Source organism: Heloderma suspectum, chromosome 1 (genome assembly GCF_057233095.1).
Source record: "Heloderma suspectum isolate Gila_16-S chromosome 1, 16-S_ref, whole genome shotgun sequence".
In the NCBI taxonomy this organism is placed as follows: domain Eukaryota; kingdom Metazoa; phylum Chordata; class Lepidosauria; order Squamata; family Helodermatidae; genus Heloderma; species Heloderma suspectum.
The window spans coordinates 400,828,598-400,835,824 of NC_139458.1; positions in this window are offsets into that span (position 1 = coordinate 400,828,598).

Consider the following 7,227-nt stretch of genomic DNA (forward strand, 5'->3'; position numbering starts at 1 on the left):
CAGTTCCTTTATGACTCTAGGATGCAGTTCATCTGGCCTTGGAGATTTGAACTCATTCAAAGTAATGAGGTGTTCCTTGACCATATGCCTGTCGATCTCAAGCTGCAATCCTGCCCCTTCAGCCTGTACTTCGCCTTTGCCAGGGGGGTCATAGACCCTCTTTTGGGAGAAGACTGAGCCAAAGTAGGAATTGAACACCTCTGCCTTTTCTTTGTCATCTGTTATCGTTTTGCCATCCTTATTTAATAGCTGAACAACCATTTCTTTCCTCTGCCTTTTACTATGCACGTAGCTGAAGAAAGCCTTTTTGTTGTTTTTAGCATCCCTCGCTAACCTCAGCTCGTTCTCCGCTTTAGCCTTCCTGACGCCATCCCTGCAATTCTGTGCTACCTGCCTGTACTCTTCCTTTGTTACTTGGCCTTCTTTCCACTTCCTATATGTGTCCTTTTTTGTTTTCAGGTCATCCCTAAGCTTTTTGTGAAGCCACATTGGCTTCTTCTGTTGTCTTCCACCTTTTCTTCTTGTTGGAATTGTTTGTGATTGTGCTTTGAGAATTTCCTTTTTTAAAAGTTCCCACCCATCTTGGACTCCTTTTCTCGTTAGCGTCGCTTGCCATGGGACCTTACTGATCATTGTTCTGAGTTTATTAAAATCAGCTTTCCTAAAATCCAGGGTACGCGTTTGACTACACTTGGCTTTTGCTTCCCTTAGAACCAAGAACTCAAGTACAACATGGTCGCTTTCCCCCAGAGTTCCTGTAACTGCTACTTTATCCACTAAGTCATCTCTGTTGGTTAGGATCAAGTCAAGGATAGCCGATCCTCTAGTTCCTTCCTCTACTTTCTGTAGGAGGAAGTTATCAGCCACACACAAGTCAGGAATTTCCTGGAGGGGCCATGTTTTGCAGAATTTGTCTCCCAACAAATATCGGGGAAATTGAAGTCCCCCTACATCATGCTTCTACATACTACTACATCATGCTTCCTTAAAACATTGGCTATTTGCTTTTCAAAAGTTTCATCCTTGTCTTCTCCTTGATTGGGTGGCCGGTAGTAGACTCCGACCACCAGGTTCCTTTTATTCTTTGCTCCATTTATTTCAACCCAGATGCTCTCGATGGGGCTACCAAGCTCCTCCTCCTGTATTTCTGTGCAGAGATATGTATTTTTCACATACAGTGCAACCCCACCTCCCTTTCTGTTCCTCCTGTTCTTTTTGAACAAGTTATATCCTTCAACTGCTGTATTCCAGTCATGAGAGTCATCCCACCAAGTCTCAGTTATACCTATCAAGTCATAATTTCCCTCCTGTATTAAGAGTTCAAGTTCGTTCTGTTTGTTTCCCATACTCTGGGCATTAGTATATAGACATCGAAGACCATGTGCTTCATAGTCTGGCTTTCTTCCTACATATGTCTGAAGACTATTATTGGGCGCTATCAGAGCTGTTCTCTCCATTGCAGTGCATGCGCCTATGTCCATCGTTACCCCCAACATTACATCTCCCTTCCCCGTAGGATTCAGTTTAAAGCCCTCCTAATGAAGTTCTTCATGCTGTGGCCAAACACATTCTTCCCAGCCTTTGTGAGGTGCAACCCATCCCTAGCCAACAGCCCATCTTCCAGGAAGTATAGGCCATGGTCCCAGAATCCAAATCTCTCTCGTCGGCACCACCTTCGTAGCTAGTCATTCACCCGGAGTATTTTTCGTTCCCTTTCTATCCCTCTTCTAACTACTGGAAGGATGGATGAGAAAACTATCTGGGCCCCAAAGTTATTGAGTTTCCTTCCCAAAGCTTCAAAGTCTGACGTGATCTCTTTGTAGCTCCGCTTGGCGGTATCATTTGTTCCCACATGGATGAGAAGAAAGGGATACCTGTCAGTGGGCTTTATGAGTGCAGGCAACCTTTCAGTCACGTCTCTAATCTGTACTCCCGGGAGACAACATACCTGGCGAGTCCATGGGTCTTCGCGACATACTTGGGTCTCGATCCCACGCAGCAAGGAGTCTCCCACTACTACCACTCTTCTCTTCTTCTTGTAGGCCTGGGTTTCATCGCCTCTGTTTGACTGACCTTTAGCCTCTTGCTCACTCTCATGCAGGTTCCCCTGTGATTCTTCCTCTGCAGGCTGTCCTCCAGTCTCATCCGCAAGTACCTGGAATCGGTTCCACAGCTCCACTGCTTCCACTGGTGCAGAGTGGCGTCTAGTTCTTCTCCTCCTAACTGTCACCCTTTTCCAAGGAGTATCCTCTATTCCATTTTTCTTCACCTCAGCATTTCCCACTGCCTCATCTTGCTGTTGCTCTTCAAGTTTCTGGTCTGCCCTTTGCTGCTGTAGTTCCCCCATTCTGTCCAAGAACTCTTCGTGTTCTCTTATTCCCCGAAGGGTCGACAGTCGCCGCTCCAGTCCACTTACTTTTTCCTCCAGCAGCGTGATCAACTTGCACTTGTTGCAGGTGTAGGCCATGTTGTTCTCAGGCAAGAAAACAAACATTGCACACACCTTGCAGGTCACCACCACTGGAGAGTCTTGTCCTTCCATAGCCTCTTTTCCCTTTTTGTGTCTAGCTTTGTGATTGTTCTAGACTAGCCTGTGCCTGCTCCTCTACTCAGTAGAGGTTAAAAGCAGAGTCCCACTGGTGTGGAAGTGTGTGTTACAAGACAAAGAAATGAAAAAAAGTTAGTAAAAAAAATTAAAAAAAATGTTAGAGGCCTCCCCCTTGACCTCCCCTGCCGAACTCCCCTGGCCAACTCCTGTTTGCTCCCCCTGACCGCTCGCTCTGTTCGCTCGCTCTCTGGGAGCTTGCCTGCTTCTGTAGTCCCTGGACCAGCTGGAGCAGCTTGCTCTGCTCTGCTCTGCTCAGCTGGGAGGCGGGAAACAGACTGAAGCTTCCCGCCCAGTCAGCTGCTGGGAGTACTCAGGCCACACCCCTCCAATTCAGTTGGAGCTCTCAGAAGCTCCTGGTGAGCTCACAGCCAATCAGAAGGATAAAGGGCAGCGCCCTGGGCTTCCTGCAACCCACTTACCTCTTAGCCTCTGTCTCCTTTGTCTCCTTTGTCTCTTCAACCACTGCAACTCCCCTGGCCAACTCCTGTTTGCTCCCCCTGTTTGCTCGCTCTGTTCGCTCGCTCTCTGGGAGCTTGCCTGCTTCTGTAGTCCCTGGACCAGCTGGAGCAGCTTGCTCTGCTCTGCTCTGCTCTGCTCTGCTCAGCTGGGAGGCGGGAAACAGACTGAAAACTTTAAAATACTTTATTTATTTAAAGTTTCTAAAACTTTTAGAAACTTTAAATAAAACAAAAAATGTGGTTTTATCCTGCTATATTATAGTCTGAGAATTCCAGCCTGGAACAATTTCATGAATTTCAAATTTGAAATAGTTTGAAAAATTGTATTTATACTCAAAATTATTAAACTTAACTCTATAAATAAGAGCACAACATATAATCCATCTCACACGCTAAAAAAAAAAAAAGTCTGATTGAATAACCATTTTTATGATATTCCAAAACGTTCAGAAAAATAATGGTGTTTTCAGAGAAATGTCCAAAGTTTAACTTTGGTGTATTCTTTTCTTCAGTGTATTATTTATTTTTATGGATGATAACCTACTAGAAAACTATTTGGCTCGGAGTGCTGTCTTAGTAACTGTAAGCCATAAAGTATTATAACATGTTAGCTCATGCTTCATGGCAATAGGTTTGTTTTCCAGGATTGTGTAATTCAAATTCCTTTTCCAAAAGAAAAGAAAAACAAGATTAGTAAATGTGATGATTAGCGTGCGCACCAGACATTAGACAAATAAACTTTGGCTTAATTATAGTAAGCTTAACAAAATGTTAAAGTGCCATTTTACAAAGCATAAATGCCATGGGTCGTAATTTCTGCTAACATACAGCCCATGTTACATTTTGCAGTTATGAAAGTATATCTGGAGCACACGCAAGGCTTTGTACAGGTAGAAAAAAATGGTCTCAGGATGTTGGTTGAACATGAGTAGTGTCTGCCTCCATGCCTTCCTCTGCTATGTATAGTTTATAGGGTGGCCAGATATGTATTGCCGAAAAAGACAGCATGCATCATCAAAAGAGGACAAAAGAGGACATGAAGCTGCATAAAATTTGCATGTGCTCATTGATAAGCGTAGATGAAAATTTAGGGAGAAATTAATTAGAAATGCAGTACATCTCACTATAATGTGACAAGGTGACTTCCTGTGTGCCTGCTCAGACTAGAGTACCAGGTGCTGCTAACTGTGGATGGGCAACTTCAAGGCCCCTGGGTGCTTCCTTCTCCTTTTTTTTCCTGATTCTTTATCTTTAAACTGGACTTGGGCTGGACAGTCCTTCAATTAGAGGACACCTTCAAATAGAAGACTGTCCTCTCAGAGCACTTCAAAAAGAGGGCTGTCTCTGTAGAGTAGAACACATGGCCACCCTTGTTTACTGAATGAGAACCAGTGCCTACACACAGACTCTGAAGGCCTACACATGCGGCAAAATGAGGCGGTAGAAACCTGAGGTGGCAGAGTGGGCTACACCACTTCACACTGCAGATGGAGGACACAATTTCTCTTGCTCTGCCCACACCGTGGAAAAATGTTCTATCACAGATCACACCCTGCTGTGTAAGGGCTGCATCCAATTTGCCCCTCCACCGACGGCACAGTTTCCATCAGCAGGATGGGCAGGATGGTGATCCCCCTCTCCCCTTTGTAGCCCCCGTGCTCCTTCAAAATCCGCTCCGGATTTTGTTTTCTTTTTTGTTGATGCCTTCCCTCTTTTTTGGCAATTTAAGTGGACAGCCTCTTCTGATGCATGTCTGAACCAGATCTTAGTAGGTTCTGGTCTCTTAGAGAGCAATCCTATGGCCGCTAGGCACTGTCTAGAGGACCATAGGATATGCTCATTTCTGGGAACTGACCTCGGAGCGCATGCTCCTTGGTGGCAGCATGGAGAAGCCCCGTCCTCCGCGCTTGGAAGGCGAGTGCGGAGTGACTGAAAAGGGGCGGGGCTGGGGGGCGTTCCAGGGCAGGGAGAGCCTATCTAGTTAGGATTGCTCCCTTAATGAATACACACCCAATGAAAAGGCATGGATGGGCTGCCTATTTGCTTAGGGCTTGGCTGATGTTTAAGGTTCTATCCTTGATGGGGAAGGAAGGCTATGTGAGGATTATTTGCATAGCAAAGGACCATCTAAAAGGGTACAGACTGGAAGAAGCCATATTATGTTGTTGCAGTTCTAAGAACAGGGAAGAGTAAAGCTGGGCATATTCTCGTCAACAAGTGTTGTGGATGGATACCTACGTAAGAAACCTTCTAATCAAGTATGAAAGGAGCATGAATGTAAAATTCAGCACTTCATTTATTGAAAAGATTAAATGAGCTGGACGCCACAGTTCCTTAAAGAAAACCATGGTCTGTGTATGATCTAAGATAGCCAGCTAAAGAGAAGCGGCGGACACACTAGACCATAGCATAGGGTGGCCACTTAGGAATTGCCAAAAAAGAGGAAATGCAACTCTTCAAAAAGAGGACAGCGATTTGCATGAAATTTGCATATGGTAATATGTATAGGTATAAATTGAGAAATAATTACTGTAATTTAAATAGAAATATGGTACATCCCACCCATAGTGCAGAAGACTGTAACCAGGTGACCTGTGTGCCTACCTGTTCAGATTGCTGTTCAGGTGCTACCTGTTGATGGGCAACAGTTCGTATGGTTCTTTATCTTTAAACTGGAGTTGGACAGGGCAGCCCTTCAAATAGAGGACACCTTCAAATAGAGGACAGTCCTTCGGCAGCCCTTCAAATGAAGGACTGGCCTCTGTAAAAGAAGACGCCTGGCCACCCTGCCATAGTATGCTATGGTGGCTTCTTGGGGCTAGGGATTCTTCTGGTTGCCAGATTGGTTCCTGCTTGTCTGGAAAAGAGTTCAGTTTTAATTCCCAGCATGACCCAGGTTCACAGTAGTCTTGGGTGACAATCTGTTTCCCAGGAAGATGTACACTTCTAAAACAAGTCTATGATGTCTGGGACACTTTACTTTGAACACTATGTATTCCATGCCTCTACAGGATTAATGCACAAGCACAGAATTGGGAATCTACTGTTGGATTCAACTTCTCAAGAATATTATCATTCATTTTTAAATTAAAAGCAAGTTTCTAGCCCTTGTGATTGTAGAATATAAACTTGTGAACACTTTGGTAAAATTTCGGAAGGCAGTGTGGTTCCACAAGTGTGTTAATGACAAGGAGATGAACTTTTAGTGGTCAGAGCTCTGCCCAGTTTCTTATTGCCCTGTTACCGCTATTAGTTCCTCTGGCCTTGGCTTCTGCAACCTATATGCCTTGGTCCACCTCCTAGTGTTTACCCAGTAAATTTTAGGAGCCATATAAATACATATGTGGAATTTATTTGGTTGCAATTTGCAATTTTAGCAGGCATGCTGTCATTCCACAAAATTGTGTGCATCTTCAAAAGATGCCTTGTTTTGATGCGTAGCGCTAGGAACCATCCGTCTGGCAGCTCGCCCTGACTTTAAGTTGCTACAAAGCCAGTTTTTGCTGCAGCAGACTCACATAGCTACCCCTTGAAACATAGTGGTGGCAGCTATGAAAGCAGTATAATTTGAGAAATCATTGGATGGCTCCACAGACACTTAGACCTGCTCATCCAGGTCTTATCTGTACTCCTTGCAGGAGCTCCAGCCCACCTCTGGAATGTAACTTCTTTTCCTTCCTCTTACCAACTCAGGGTGTGACATGCAAAGCACCCTGGGGCACTGTACTATGCAGCAGAGCAAACAATATAACCAGGTGGATGTTACTCTAGCAGCATTTCCAAGCGCTCCAGCCAACTGTATGGGGTGATTGGGGTGACTTCAATGGGATTATTATTATTTTTAAAAAATATTTTAATGCATAATCTTACATACTTTGGAGATGTTCCAGAACTGAATGTGCTGGAGGCCATCACTATGGGCCAGTTTAAACATGAATGCTTTAACCGTGCAAGTGCCAAACAGTGCTTCCCTCTAGTGTTGCTCTGTAGAAGCACATGCAAAAGCTCTTTTCCATGTGTGCAATCCCAGCTATGGGCAGTTTGCAGGCCAACACTGTTATGTTCCAGGCATGGCTCTGGTAATCAGATCTTGGATATAATAGGAAAAGATAATACTTAATAATAATAATAACACTTAGCCTTTGTATAGCACTTTCAAGG